Source organism: Oryx dammah, unplaced genomic scaffold (genome assembly GCF_014754425.2).
Source record: "Oryx dammah isolate SB20612 unplaced genomic scaffold, SCBI_Odam_1.1 HiC_scaffold_23, whole genome shotgun sequence".
Lineage (NCBI taxonomy): Eukaryota > Metazoa > Chordata > Mammalia > Artiodactyla > Bovidae > Oryx > Oryx dammah.
Genome location: NW_024070207.1, coordinates 88959003 through 88976289, shown reverse-complemented (window position 1 = coordinate 88976289; position 17287 = coordinate 88959003).

Genomic DNA, 17287 nt, shown 5'->3' with positions numbered 1-17287 from the left:
AAAAACACCTATTTCTGCTTTATTGACTATGACAAAGCCTTTGACTGGGTGGATCAAACAAACTGTGGAAAATTCTGAAAGAGATGGCAACACCAGACCACCTGACCTGCCTCCTGAGAAATCTGTATGCAAGTCAAGAAGCAACAGTTAGAACTGGACATGGGACAAAAGACTGGTTCCAAGATGGAAAAAGAGTACATCAAGGCTGTATATTATCAACCTGCTTATTTAACTTGATTTCCCTCGTGGCTCAGACAGTAAAGTGTCTGCCTACAATGTGGGAGACCCAAGTGCAATCCCTGGGTCAGGAAAATCTCCTGGAGAAGGAAATGGCAACCCACTCCAGTATTCTTGCCTGGAAAATCCCATGAATGGAGAAGCCTGGTAGGCTACAGTCCATGGGGTCACAAAGAGTTGCACAAGACTGAGTGACTTCACTTTCACTTTTCACTTATTTAACTTATGTGCAGAATACATCATATGAAATGCCAAGCTGGATGAAGCACAAGCTGGAATCAAGATTCCAGGGAGAAATATCACTAAATTCATATATGCATATGATACCAGTCTTATGGCAGGAAATGAAGCAGAATTAAAGAGACTCTTGATGAAAGTGAAAGAAGAGAGTGAAAAAGTTGGCTTAAAAAGAAATATTCATGATGACCCTACATGTGAGACAGCAAAAAAGACACAGATATAAAGAACAGATTTTTGGACCCTGGGAGAAGGCGACGGTGGGATGATTTGAGAGAATAGCATTGAAACATGTATATTACCATATGTGAAATAGATCGCCAGTCCAGGTTCGATGCATGAGACAAGATGCTCCGGGATTGTGCACTGGTATGACCCTGAGAGATGAGATGGGGAGGGAGGTGAGAGGGGGGTTCAGGGAAAAAAAAACAAAAACAAAACCCAAAAAACCTAAATATTCAGAAAATAATGATCATGGTATCTGGTTCTGTCACTTCAAGGCAAATAGATGGCAAAACAGTGGAAGCAGTGACAGTCTTTATATTCTTGGGCTCCAAAATCACTGCAGGTGGTGACTGCAGCCATGAAATTAAAAGACACTTGCTCCTTGGAAGAAAATCTATGATCAACCTAAACAGCATGTTAAAAAGCAGAGACATTACTTTGCCAACAAAAGTCCATCTAGTCAAAGCTATGGCTTTTCTAGTAGTCATGTATGGATGTGAGAGTTGGAGCGTAAAGGAGGCTGAACACTGAAGAATTGATGCTTTTGAACTGTGCTGTTGAAGACTCTTGAGAGTCCCTTGGATTGCAAGGAGATCCAACCAGTCAATTGTAAAGGAAATCAGTCCTGAATATTCATTGGAAGGACTGATGCTGAAGCTGAAGTTCCAATACTTCGGCCACCTGATGCAAAGAACTGACTCATTGGAAAACACCCTGATTCTGGGAAAGATTGAAGGCAGGAAGGGAAGAGGACATCAGAGGTTGAGACGGTTGGATGGCATCACCAACTCAATGGGCATGAGTTTGAGCAAGCTCTGGGATTTGGTGAGGGACAGGGAAGCCTGGTGTGCTGCAGTGCATGGGCTCATAAGGAGTCAGACATGATTGAACGACTGAACTGAACTGAAGATATACATCCAAAAATATCTCACAGAAATGTTGAAAATAAAGAAATGGATGAAAGTGAAAGTGTTAGTTGCTCAGTTCAGTTCAGTTCAGTCGCTCAGTCGTGTCTGACTCTTTGGGTTTCCTTGAACCATAACCCACTAGGCTCCTCTGTGCATGGAATTCTCCAGGCAAGAATACTGGAGTGGGTAGCCATTTCCTTCGCTAGCAGATCTTCCTGACCCAGGATCAAACCCACGTCTCCCACAATGCAGGTGGATTCTTTACTGTCTTAGCCACCAGGGACATATTAAGTCAAATCAGAATTTGAAGATTTGCACTAGTTGGAATAAAGAGAGATAATCTGCAATCATATTATTTAAATTCTACCAGAAAGGTAGTCCTCAACTTGACAACTGACAACATTGCCTCAAGACACATACAAGGAAAGTCCATAACTACACTGGGAGATTTTAGAACTATAGATTTTAGATTTATGATTTTAGAGCTTATAGATAAGCTCTATAAGTTCATCTTTATCCTAAGCTTATAGAGCAAGCAGATGAAAATTGTTAAGTGTACAGAATCTTTGAATAATGAAATTAACTGTCAATAAATTTAAAAATTAATATATTATTTCCAAATAGAATGTTTTCAAAAATTAGCCACATATTCAAACTTAAAGGAAATCTAAAAAGGATAAAAGATCTGTAGTCATACTGACCATGCTCTTCTCTGATCACAATAAATTGAACTAGAAATCAAGCACCCCAAAAAAACCACACCAAAAACATAGTTAAAAACATAACAATATTTTCAAACTCAAAAATACTCTGAGAACTAACTCTTGATTAACAAGAAAACCACAACAGAAATCATGGGATAGAAATTTAGAACTGAATGACAATGAAAGTACTGACTGAATTTCAAAGTTTATAATATGCATCTAAAACAGAACTTAGAAGGAAATTTACAGTCTAAAATGTTTTTATTTAAAATGAAAAGATTAAAAATTAAGAAACTAGTTGAAAATAAAGGACTAATTATTAGAAAATTATTAAAATTAGAATTAGAAAAGGAGTGGCAGACTCCCAGTTAATGTGGAAGAAACAGAGACTTTATGGGATCAGAAAGCTTTTTAGAAAATGCTTCTTGAGAAAAGAACAGGAAGCTTAAAAAAACATATTCAGAAATAATAATAATAAATAAAAACATGAAAAGAACAATAAATTTATTAGAGCATGATGTTGAGAAAATCTCCCATAAAACAGTGAAAAGACAAATTTAAGAAAGCAGGAGATAAAAAGAGAATTAGAGACAAAGCGGCAAAAGAACCAAGAAAATAGAAGAAAAGAAATTATCAATTAAATGATTTAGGAATATTCCCCATAGATGAATGACCCAGTTTTCTATTAAATGACTCCCTTTGCCAACAAAGGTCCAGCTAGTCAAGGCTTTGGTTTTTCCTGTGGTCATGTATGGATGTGAGAGTTGGACTGTGAAGAAGGCTGAGCACCGAAGAATTGATGCTTTTGAACTGTGGTGTTGGAGAAGACTCTTAACAGGCCCTTGGACTGCAAGGAGATCCAACCAGTCCATTCTGAAGGAGATCAGCCCTGGGATTTCTTTGGAAGGAATGATGCTAAAGCAGAAACTCCAGTACTTTGGCCACCTCATGCAAAGAGTTGATTCATTGGAAAAGACTCTGATGCTGGGAGTTATTGGGGCAGGAGGAGAAGGGGATGACAGAGGATGAGATGGCTGGGTGACTCAATGGACCTGAGTCTGGGTGAACTCCAGGAGTTGGTGATGGACAGGGAGGCCTGGCGTGCTGCGATTCATGGGGTCACAAAGAGTCGGACATGACTGAGCAACTGAACTGATGTCTTCCAGTTTTCTCTGAGGTTGATGGCCTCTTTCTTTTTTATTTTGGTAGTTTTTTGTCTTTCCTAGTTTTCATTTCTCTTTTAACTTTACTCATGGTGGGCTTTGTTTTCAATGTTCTGTTTACTTTGTTGATTATCCTTCATAGTGTTAGATTACTTCTTACATTTTGGAATTTTGATTTGTAGGCTCATTTGTTTTCCCTTCCTCTTACCTTTACATTCTTTTCTTTATTTTGGAAGTTTTATAGTTGCTCATTCTTGTCTTTCTGGGCCCCCAGTCTAAAACTAGGTCTAATAATGACATTTGGGGGCTCCTGTCTCCCAGTGATCTTGGGGATACTGACAAATCTGTTCAAGCAAGGGGGATTGGTTCAAACTACGGTTCCAAAGAGTGTGTCCATCCTTTTGTGTTCCTGGTCTTGCTTATTTATTGTAGCTCTACCCTCAGGTAACATTTGAGGGTAATTTCTTTAGGCTCCTTTCAAGGGGACGAATTGGCACACATCCTGCTTTCTAGCTTCATAGTCTGAGTCTGCCTCTATTTCCCTGACTTATTTGAATCCCTCCAGTCTTCTTGGCCATGCAAGAGCTAAATCTCTGACTACCACTGTCTATTCTTGGGCCCTGAATTGAGTAAGCTCATAGTCTCAGCCCATTTCTTGTTCATGGATATATGTCTCTTGTATTTGATCTTGACTACATTTCTTACTGTTACTTTTTTATGTCTTATGCATTATTGCTATGTGTTTTGATCAGAGAGGATTTTCAAAGTAAGGAGTCAGTGAGGAATTTTAATTGGAAGTCCACCTGACTGATCCTTTACATCATTTAGCCTGGATTTAACATTCACTGTGGCTGCATATGATTGTCTGAACTCAGGTCATTTGCCTGAGTCATGCTTTTCCAGCACTTTCAAGTCTTCCACCAAAACTCATAATTTGGTGATTTCCTAAACTCACAAAGGGAATTCAGATTTAGGGTTGCCAAACAAATAACTATCTACAAGGACATATGCCCTGGAAATCTATGAAAAGATATCCTCTGTCTGACCATTACATACAAATTCTTAATCTCTTTATAAAACCACATAACTACTCAAATATTAACAAGTGAAAGTTTAATTTCCATATAGTGCAAAACTGCAGACCCTACAGATCAGCATGACCATATAAAACAGAGCTTTTTGTTAAAAGTATGACTAAAATGCACAGTGGCCTGATTTTATACTTTATAATAGCTTTTAATCTGCATTGGTTGGAACTCTAAAGGCCCATCTGTTCTAACAGAAGACTTTGTCAACTTTATATTTTTATGACACTACTGTAATTGCAAGTTTTTGTGATATTTGTAGTGTTCGAACTGAAAATAATGAGAAAAATAATCTATAAAAAGGTTTGGGATGCCATCGACTTTCTAGCAGTTACCATGCAATCACAGATGCCAAGGACATTTAAAGATTTAATTATATGGAACGTGAGGCTCTCTTTCTAGTTTCAAAACCTGTGGACTTTTAGTATCAGAGATAATGGGGAAAAGAAAAATGATTGGAGTTTCCAGATTCCCTTTCCCTTCACATCTGAGAAAATATTTCCTTTGCCTTATGCCCACAGGAAAGGATTAACACTCCTTTGGTCCTGTAAGAATCTCCTTTTACAACTTTTGTATGGAAAATGAACGGAAGCCTTCTCTTGAACATTTATCAGTGACTCTATGCCTCTTCTTCATATACCGTGTACGAATTAAAACGTGGACTTCTGTTCTTCCTGAAGACATGAACCTATCTCTGCAATGGTCAAAGCCTGCAGGTTTTCTCACAAAATTTCAGAGTTAAATTCCAATAGACTATTGAGTTTGCTCCCCATATTCTCATAAATGATTAAGGCACATCTGATTCCATATATGGACACTGTGACAATTTTAAAGTATCTTCACCTTAGAAGATCATTCCCTTGTAAAGATCGTATATAGTCCTGTAATATGTCTCAATTACTGCAATAGCATATTCATGGGGTATCCTCTTTGCCTTCTTGACCTTCATATAAGGGATACCCTAGAACATGATAAAAAATTCTCTGTGCATTCACCAGATGAGAGATTTATTAATTGACTGTAATTTGGTAATGATCTATCACCTTCTCCTCTGAATGTTTATCCCTTATTTTGTTTTTAACCATTTAATGTCTCTGTTTAGATATAGGTTTACCACCTTAAACTGGGTACAGGTTAAGTCTAAGTTCTCCTTAACCTGAATTCAACTGGTAACACTTTGACTTAAATAATACTTTTACTGGAAGAGGTAAAGGTGAAGTAAGGAGACAAACAGGTCTGGGAGCCTATCTCAAGAGTGAATTAAGAAACATGTGTTTTTAGAATGGGAGAAAATATTTGCAAATGATGCAACTGACAAGGGATTCATCTCCAAAATATACAAACAGCTCATGTAGCTCTATGTAAAAAAAAAAAAAAAGGCAACACAATCAAAAAATGGGCAAAAGATCTAAATAGACATTTTCCCAAAGACAAACAAATAGCCAAAAAGCACATGAAAAGACGCTCAACATCACCAATTAACAAAAAAATGCAAATCAAAACTATTCCATATAGTTTTGGAATATAATGAGGTATCGCTCACACTGGTCAGAATGGCCATCATCAAAAAGTCTACAAACAATAAATGTTGGAGAGGGTGCAAAGAAATGGGAACTTGCCTACATTGTTGTACTAATGTAAATTAGTACAATCACTATGGAGAACAGTATGGAGGTTCCTTTACAAACTTAAAACAGAACTAACCATATGATCCATCAATTTCACTCCTAGGAGTATATCTGGAGAAAACCATAGTTTGAAAATATACACACACCTCAATGTTCATTGCAGCACTTTTTACAATTGCCAAGACATAGAAGCAATCTGAATGTCCATCAACAGACAAATGGATAAAGATGTGGTACATACATACAATGGAATATTACTCACCTATAAAAAAGAATGACATGATGCCATTTGCAGCAACATGGATGGACCTAGAGATTATCACAGTAAATGAAATAAGTCAGACAAGGGAAAGACAAATATATGATATCATTCATATGTGGAATCTATCTTTAAAAAAAGATACAAATGAATTTATTTACAAAATAAAAGGAGACTTACAGATATACAAAACAAACTTATGGTTACCAAAGAGGAAAGGATAAATCAGGAGCTTGGGATGAACATACACACATTACTATATATAAGATAGATGACCAATAGGGACTTACTAAATATCACAGGGAACTTTACCTAATGTTCTGTGATGACTTACATAAGAAAAGAATCTGAAAAAGAATGAACATACGTATATGTATAACTTATTCACTTTGCTGTACACCTGAAATTAACACAATATTGTAAATCAACTATAATAAAATTTAAAATACTAAAAAAAATGTGTTTCTGTCTAGAAAAAACAGTTAAACATGCACCCATTTGCTAGTCTTGTCTCCTCAAAAAAAAATGTCCTTGAATTAGCTTCTAGTGCACTTATGATATTCTCCATGGTATCTGGCGTGCTGTGAATGTTCAGAAAAGGTCGTATTTAGCTTCTATTTTATATTCTCCATGTTAAATTCAAGGTCAAAATAAAAATATAACAAATATAACAAAATACAGTGAACTTAGACTATTCATCGTGATTGGTCAAGTGATGAAAGTTGTACTGAAAGTAAACAGTTGAAGATAAACACAATTCAGACAATACAGACAGTGAAACAAATACTTTAGAATTTTCTAAATAGTCATTCATTTATAATGGAATAACTATTTTAAATAATGTATTTAGTTAAATTCCTATATCTTTATGGACATATTCCTTTTGAAACTATTAGGAGCAGAAATGGGTGCTCTGTAAGAAAGATACATTGTTATCTGGCATCAATAAAATCAATAAGAACATTATTGTACCAGTAAAAGCTTATTTCTCAGCTTCCAGTCTTTGAAGCAGCAATTACTGCAAATTTACATCAGACTTTAAGAAAATAATATAAGCACTACACATTATTTTACCCAGTTTCCTCAGATTTAAAATTAAGCTATTTTAGGGGGAGGGGTAGTGAGAAGAGGAAGGTTTTGCATTATGAGACTTACCACTTCTCTTGCATTCAGGAGAAGGCCCTGTTCACACTACAGTAAAAGCAATATCTAAAAATCAATGAAGAAAATAGGCTAGACTCAATATCAAATTAGGAGTTTGGGATTAACATGTACACACTACTATATATATTAATCCCAAACTATCCCCAAATAAGGACCTACTATATAGCTCAGGAAACTCTATTCAATATTTTATAATAACCTATAAGGGAAACAAACCTGAAAAAATATAAAGAATATATATATACACACACACACACACACACACACACATACAACTGAATCACTTTGCTATACACCTGAAACTAATACAACATTGTAAATCAACTAATTTCAATTTTAAAAAGTAATAAATGAATAAATAAAAACAACAAAAGTTAATATTAACACAAAAGTAAGGACAGGCAAAGGTAGAACAATACAGTAATTTTCAAAACAACATAGAATGAAAACAAGTGGTCCCCTCTTACATCTCATGCTCATGTCATACTGCTGCTACCTGCCAGAAACCAGAGACAAATTTGGGGAAGAATTCATATTTTTTTGAACAAAACTAGGGATAGAAATCTAGAGAAGGCTGGATGAAAAGCTTTTCTTCAAGGAACATATATGAAGGGTGAAGGAGGAGGTGGTGGCTGAGGAGGAGTTTAACCAGGAATAAAATGTGACAATTTGACAACTCCCTCCTCCTGTAATTCCTTTATAGTCACACGTACTCTCCCTCCCATCCCTAGCTCTTGGCAACCACTGATGTATTCTCCATCTTTATAGTTTTCTTTATTTTAGAATGACACATAAATGGAATTATACAATATGTAGCCTTTGTGTCTGGCTTCTTTCACACAGCATAATTCCCTGGAGACTCTTTCAACTTTTGCATATATAAATAGTTTATTCATTTCTCCTAATGAGTAGTATTCCAGTATATGGATATACTGCTCTTTGGTTTAAACATGAACCTCTTTGAAGGACATCTGTGTTGTTTCCAGGTTTGGTTTGTTATAAATAAAGTTGCTATCCACATACAAGCTTTTGTGTGAGCATATGTTTTTATTGTCCTATGATAAATGACCGAGGGTTGCAATTGTGGAGTGTTTTCTGGGGCTTCCCTAGTGGCTCAGAGGATAAAGAATCTACCTGCAATGCACGAGACCTGGGTTTGATCCCTGGGTTGGGGTGATCCCCTGGAGAAGGAATGGCTACCCACTCCAGTATTCTTGCCTGGAGAATTCCGTGGATAGAAGAGCCTGGTGGGCCACAGTCTATGGGATCGCAAAGAGTCAGACACGACTGAGCGACTAACACTTTCATGGCAAATATATGTTTGGTCTTATAAGAAACTATCAGAATTATTGTGCCATTTTACATTCTCACCAGCAATGTATAAAAAATATAGTTACTCCTGGTCATTGATAGCAGTGGGTATTAACAGTATTTTTTACTTCAATCTTTCAAATAGGCATGTGATTTTTACCATATTGTGATTTTAACTTGTCAAATATTCTTACGCATCAATTGAAAACATTATATGATTTTTTCCTTCCTTAGTATGTTAATATAGTGGATAACATTGATGGATTTTTTTTTGGGGGGGGAGGCAAAATTAAAAACATAAACGTATGTTAGGGCAATCTTAGGTTACTTTGAGCAGAAGTGCAGAAAGTTCCCAAATAGCTCCTGCCCCCACACATGCAGAGCCTCCCCCACTATCCACATCCCACAATAAAGTGGTACATTTGTTACAATTTGTGAACCTACAATGACATATTAAAATTACCCAAACTCTGTATTTTATATTAAGGTTCACTCTTCTTTTACATACTTATGAGTTTGAAAAAATGTGAAATGAAATTTATCCACCACTGCAGCATCATAAGTATTTTCATGTCCTAAAAGTTGTATGTGCTTTGTCTAATAATCATCCCTTGCTCTACCCCAAGCCTCTGACAACCACAAATCTGTTTATTGTCTCTACAGTTTGGACTTTTCCAGAAAATTATATTGTTGGGATCATACAGTATGTAGGGTTCTCAGATGGCTACCTTCTTTGGTGAGGTGCCTGTTCAGATCTTTTGCCCATTTAACAGGTTGGTTGCTTTCTTGTTGTCAGTTTTTCAGAGTTCTTTCTATATTTTGGATAAGAGTTCTTCATCATATATACCTTTTGCAATAATACTCTCCCAGTCTGTATCTTCTCATCCTCTTGACATTGATGGATTTTTGAATCTTGAATCAGCCTCATATTCTTGGAATAAATCCTACTTAGCCATGCTATATACATTTTAAAATACATTACTCAATACAATTTGTACAATATATACTACTGCTACTACTACTACTAAGTCGCTTCAGTCGTGTCTGACTCTCTGCGACCGCATAGGTGGCACCCACCAGGCTCTGCCATCCCTGGGATTCTCCAGGCAAGAATACTGGAGTGGGTTGCCATTTCCTTCTCCAATGCATGAAAATGTACAATATATACTTGTTGCTTATTTTTTTTTTTTATAAATTGTAGTTTATATCTCTTAATGTCATACCTCTGTCTTGTCCCTCCCACTTCCTTCTACCCACTGGTAATATTAGTTCATTTTCTATATCTGTGAGTCCATTTCTGTTTTGCTATATATGTTGGTTTCTATTATTTTTTAGATTCCACATATAAGTGACATCATGCACTATTTATCTTTCTCAAAAGGCAAAAAGTCTCAAACCTGAGTTATTCCACTAAGGGTAAAATCATCTGAGTTCATCCACACTGCTGCAAATGGCAAAATTTCATTCTTTTTTATGGCTGAGTAATATTCCATTGTATATACTATATATATATATACACACATATACACACACACACACACACCAACAACTTTCTTAACCATTTTTCAGTTGATGTATACTTCAGTAGATTGTTTTCATATTTTAGCTATTGTAAATAGTGCTGTTATGAACACTGGAGTGCATATATCTTTTCAAATTAGTGTTTTTGTTTTTTTTCTGGATATATACCCAGGAGTGGAATTGCTAGAGTGTATGGTAGTTCTATTTTCAGATTTTTGGGGAACCACTATGCTGTTTCCATAGTGGCTGCACCAATTTACATTCCTACTAACAGTGTACAAGGGCTCTTTTTTCTTGATATTCTTGCTAACATTTGTTATTGGTAGACTTTTGAGGGTAGTCTTCTTGATAAGTGTGAGGTTATGTCTCATTGTTTATATTGTAAATTTTGATTTACAGTTCTCTAATAATTAGTGATGTTGAGTATCTTTTCTCATGTTTCCTAGCCATCTTTATGTATTTGTTGGGAAAATATCTACTCAGGTCTTCTACCATTTTGTATTGGGTTTTTAAATATTGAGTTGTATGAGCTGTTTATATATTTTAAATATTAACCCCTTGAAGGTCTATCATTTGTAAATATTTTCTCCCATTTCATAAATTTTCTTTTCATTTCATCAATGGTTTCCTTTGCTGTGTAAAAGCTTTTATGTTTAATTAGGTCACATTTGTTGATTTTTGCTTTTGTTTCTTTTGTTTTAGACAGAGCCAAAAGAATATTGCTGTGATTTTGTCAACAAGTGTTGTGCCTATGTTTTCTTCTAGGAGTTTTAGGGTTTCAAGACTTACATTTAGGCCTTTAATCCATTTTAATTTAGTTTTGCATATGGTGAGAGAAAATGTTCTAACTCATTCATGGCCAGTTTTCCCAGCACCACTTATTGAAGAGAATGTATTTTTCCTATTGTATATTCATTCTTGCCATCTTTGGCCATAAATGTGTGGCTTTATTTCTGGGCTCTGAATTCTTTATCTGGTAAAAACTGTTATTTCTGTTTCATTATTTTTCAAAGGTTTTCTCTTGCTCTTTCAATTAACAGTAGTTCCTTTGCTTTTTTCATTTTGCTTAACTTTTCCTCTATGACTTCTTGTGAAATGGTTACTTATTGCAGTCTTGAAAGTGTATTCTTATGTGGGAGTATCCCTATACAGATTGCATGGGTTCAAAGCCTTTGGTGGAGAGCTAGATTTGATGTGGTTGCAAATCTCAATTTTTCCTCAGGGTGTGCTGACAGCTATCACCTTGGTAGTGGGTGGTCTGGAGATGGAGGAGCTAGAGCTGGTATCAGGTGTGAGATGGGACTACCCCTCTGCTCATTAGCCATCACCACCCTACTGGGGATGATGTCTGATCCCAGGTTGCTGAAACAGAAGCTCTGAGTGTATGGCCCAAGCTGGCTCTGTTCACTTTAACTGTGTGTTTCTCCTCTCTGAACACTGGGACTCCTGCCCCAGAGGGAGAATTTCTGTGGCAAGGGGAGCCCATGAGGCTTTTGTTGACACCAGAGGCCCAAGCTGTCCCCAGTGCACTACTTCTAAGTCCCTTTGTTCCTTATAGCCAATTTCTGCCCTCAGCTGCCCCTGCCTGTTGTGGAGCCACAACACTGGGTAGGTAGGGCCTGTATGAACTCCCAGACTGTATCAGGGTATGAGCTGTGGTCAGATGGCTTCCACCAGAGATCTGGGCTTCTTTGGATGTGCTGCTTGAATAAACGCCAACAATGGATTCTAACACACCACCCAGGCTCTACCTTGAGACCAGGTCACTTTTGTACCCCACTGCCATGTCTTCTCCCCAGTCATGACCAGCTCAGATTCAGTGCCACAGCATGATGTGGCGTGAGCAGGTCCAGAAAGTTCAGTTGGTTTAAGCTGGGATGTGTAATGAGGCAGTAACAGAAAACCCAGCAGCCACTAAAGCAGTTCTCTAATCACATTCTATGCTGTGCCTTAAATGATAGCCAGAGAATGAATGCTCCTCGTAAGTGAAGTTCAGGCTTCCCACAATCCTCCTGAGAGTCCCAGTGGTCCTCCAACCAACCAATGGGGCTCATCTCTCCTGTGTAGGATCCCGGGACTGGGGCACCCAATCTGTAGCTCTCACTGCTCATTCTCCAGAGTTGGTGTCACCCTGTATATTCTTCCTTTTTCATCTGAGTCCTCTTGCAGCGGCATAGATCCTGACCCAAAGACTTTCCTTTCCTTCCTATCTGATTATATGTGGATCTTTCTTATAGCCTTCACTGTACGGAGGGGAGGTCCAGCAGCCGTGAAGAGATACCCCACATCCAAGGTAAGAGAAAACCAAGTAAGACGGTAGGCACTGAGAGAAGACATCTGAGGGCAGACAGACTGAAACCACAATCACAGACAACTAGCCAATTTCATCACATGGACCACAGCCTTGTCTAACTCAATGAACCTAGGCCATGCCATGTGGGGCCACCCAAGACAGACGAGTCATGGTGGAGAGGTCTGATGGAATGTGGTCCAATGGAGAAGGGAATGGCAAACCACTTCAGTATTCTTGCCTTGAGAACCCCATGAACAGTAGGAAAAGGCAAAAAGATAGGACACTGAAAGATGAACTCCCCAGGTCGGTAGGTGCCCAATATGCTACTGGAGATCAGTGGAGAAATAACTCCAGAAAGAATGAAGGGATGGAGCTAAAGCAAAAACAACACCCAGTTGTGTGTGTGTGACTGGTGATAGAAGCAAGGTCCGATGCTGTAAAGAGCAATATTGCATATGAACCTGGAATGTCAGGTCCATGAATCAAAGCAAATTGGAAGTGGTCTAACAAGAGATGGCAAGAGTGAACATTGACATTCTAGGAATCAGCGAACTAAGATGGACTGGAATGGGTGAATTTAACTCAGATGATCATTATATCTACTATTATGGGCAGGAATTTCTTAGAAGAAATGGAGTAGCCATCATAGTCAACAAAGGAGTCTGAAATGCAGTACTTGGATACAATCTCAGAAACCAAAGAATGATCTCTGTTCATTTCCAAGGCAAACTATTCAATATCACAGTAATCCAAGTCTATGCCCCAACCAGTAACGCTGAAGAAGCTGAAGTTGAACAGTTCTATGAAGACCTATAAGACCTTCTAGAACTAACACCAAAAAAAGATGTCCTTTTAATTATAGGGAACTGGAATGCAAAAGTAGGAAGTCAAGAAACACCTGGAATAACAGGCAAATTTGGCCTTGGAGTAAAGAATGAAGCAGGGCAAAGGCTAATAGAGTCTATTTCTGCTTTATTGACTATACCAAAACCTTTGACTGTGTGGATCACAATCAACTGTGGAAAATTCTGAAAGAGATGGGAGTACGAGAACACGTGACCTGTCTCTTGAGAAATCTGTATGCAGGTCGGGAAGCAACAGTTAGAACTGGACATGGAACAACAGACTGGATCCAAATAGGAAAAGGAGTACATCAAGGCTGTATATTGTCACCTTACTTATTTAACTTATATGCAGAGTACATCATGAGAAACACTGGGCTGGAGGAAGCACAAGCTAGAATCAAGATTTCCAGGAGAAATATCAATCACCTCAGATATGCAGATGACACCACGCTTATGGCAGAAAGTGAAGAAGAACTAAAGAGCCTCTTGTTGAAAGTGAAAGAGGTGAGTGAAAAGGTTGGCTTAAAGCTCAACATTCAGAAAACTAAGGTCATGGCATCTGGTCCCATCACTTCATGGGAAATAGTTGGGGAAACAGTGGAAACAGTGGCTGACTTTGTTTTTCTGGGCTCCAAAATTACTGCAGATTGTAATTGCAGCCATGAAATTAAAAGATGCTTACTCCTTGGAAGGAAAGTGATGAGAAAACTAGACAGCATATTAAGAAGCAGAGACATTACTTTGCCAACAAAGGTCCATCTAGTCAAGGCTATGGTTTTTCCAGTAGTCATGTATGGATGTGAGAGTTGGACTATAAAGAAAGCTGAGCCCAGAAGAATTGATGCTTTTGAACTGTGGAGTTGGAGAAGACTCTTGAGAGTCCCTTGGACTGCAAGGAAATCCAACCAGTCCATCCTAAAGGAGATCAGTCCTGGGTGTTCACTGGAAGGACTGATGTTGAAGCTGCAACTCCAATACTTTGGCCACCTGATGCAAAGCGCTGACTCATTTGAAAAGACCCTGATGCTGGGAAAGATTGAGGGCAGGAGGAGAAGGGGACGACAGAGGATGAGATGGTTGGATGGCATCACCAACTCAATGGACATGTGTTTGGGTAGACTCCAGGAGTTGTTGATGGACAGGGAGGCCTGGCGTTCTGTGGTTCATGGGGTCACAAAGAGTTGGACACGACTGAGCGACTGAACTGAACTGAAGAATTGTTCCACATGTAAGTGTATTTTTGATATGTCATGGGAGGAGGTGAACTCTACATCTTACTCTGCCAGTCTTCCCAATATAAACCATGAGATGTATTTTTTAAAATTATTTAATTTATTTTAACTGGAGCCTAATTACTTTACAGTACAGCTTTTGACATACATCAACATGAATCAGCCACAGGTGTAACGTGTCCCCTCCCCCCATCCTGAACCCCCCTCCCACCTCCATCCCCAGCCCATCCCAATATACTTCTGATGTGTTCAGGCAAGAGGGAGGTGAGCTCCACCTCCTCTCACTCCACTATCTTTATCAATCCTGCTCAGGTTCGATTTTTTTTTTTTTTGAGTAAAAAGCTTCTCAACTTGATGTCTGCCTTTAGTCAGTTTCCAGAGCCCTAATATGGTTGTTTTTGTTAATTTTATCAAGTTAATTTTATCTGAGAGAATTTACTAAGCTCCTGACTTCACTATTCTGCATCCCTTGATTAATGCAATTTTATTTCTAATTAGGAAATTAATATGTTGAGCATCCAATGTAGCACAAATTTTTGATTATATCATTATTTCCCCTCTCATATATTTGGCAATATAAAAATGAATGGATTACTGTGTGATCTAAATGGAATCATGGAGCCAGAAACTCAGCTAAGCCGGTACCACAAGCCCCAACAGTATACGAACAAGCAGAGAAAGCACATTTGTGCTCATGTCCAGCTAAGAGTGGGCTTCCCTGGTGACTCAACTCAGATGGTAAAGAATCAACTTGCAATGCAGGAGACCTGAGTTCAATCTCCAGGAAGATCCCCAGTATTCTGGCCTGGAGAATTCCATGGACAGAGCAGCCAGGCCAGCTACAGTCCATCATGGGGTCACAAAGAGTCAGACACGACTGAGTGACTTTCACAAACACACACATCAGCTAAGAGTACTTAAAAAGTTTTCCATGTATTCTTCAGTACTGTGAAGTAACTTTCTTCAGTTACAAAACCTGTACTAGTAAGTTCCTAAATAGCTAGGTATACCCTCAATCATTTTGAATACAATTTATTAATATTTACATATGTGTGGACACCATGTTCCATAAAGAACCAAACAAAGCTCAAGGCAGTTTCCAATATTATAGTTTGTTATTCCTCTGGTAGTTTCTGAAAATTAACTCTTAATTCTGGATTGTTATCATAGGCTTAGAGTAAGTATAGCAGAATTATATAGTGTTGTCAGTGTGAAATTCATGGTCTTGTAAATTAATCATGCCACACTCTTTCTGGTACTTGATTTTGAATTATTTTTGCATTATTTTAAGGAAAGGAATGATTCCAGTTCATTTCAATTCAGTCGCTCAGTCGTGCCTGATTCTTTTCGGCCCCAGTACATGGACTGCAGCATGCCAGGCTTCCCTGTCCATCACCAGCTTCTGGAGCTTGCTCAAACTCTTGCCCATTGACTCAGTGATGCCATCCAACCATCTCATCCTCTGTCATCCTCTTCTCCTCCCGCCTTCAATCTTTCCCAGCATCAGGGTCTTTTCCAGTGAGTCAGTTCTTCAAATCAGGAGGCCAAATCATTGGAGTTTCAGCTTCAGCATCAGTCCTTCCAATGTATATTCAGGACTGATTTCCTTTAGGATTGACTGGTTTGCTCCCCTTGCAGTCCAAGGGACTCTCAAGAGTCTTCTCCAACACCACAGTTCAAAAGCATCAATTCTTCAGTGCTCAACGTTCTTTATAGTACAACTTTCACATCCATACATGACTACTGGAAAGACCATAGCTTTGACTAGATGGACCTTTGTCAGCAAAGTAATGTTTCTGCTTTTTAATAGATTGTCTAGGTTGGTCATAGCTTTCCTTCCAAGGAGCAAACATCTTTTAATTTCATGGCTTCAGTCACCATCTGCAGTGATTTTGGAGCCCCACCCCCAAAGAAAGTCTGTCACTGTTACCATTGTTTCCCCATCTATTTGCCATGACATGATGGGACTGGATGCCATGATCTTAGTTTTCTGAATGTTGTGTTTTAAGCCAACGTTTTGGCTCTCCTCTTTCACTTCCACAAGAGGCTCTTTAGTTCTTCTTCTCTTTCTGCCATAAGGGTGGTGTCATCTGCATATCTGAAGTTATTGATATTTCTCCCTGCAGTCTTGATTCCGTCTTGTGCTTCATACAGCCTGGCATTTCACATGACAAGCAAATACATCTATGGATTAATAGGTTGTTTTTCCAAAGAGTTTCATGAAATTTCTCTTTTCCTTATAAGAGAACATTCCACTCAAATTTCTTTAGAAAATAAGCTGTGGTTCATACTGTATTTTATGTCACAAAATTGCATAAGGGAAAACACATCCAGTGAACACTAGAGTTGCTCCATCATCAAGATGAAATGAGAATGCTAAGCCAAAAGGAAAAAAATTACCAATGATGAATAAGAGAAAAGACAGGATGAGTACTTACCCAAGTTATAGGTTTGGGCAGTGTAATGGGTAGACCC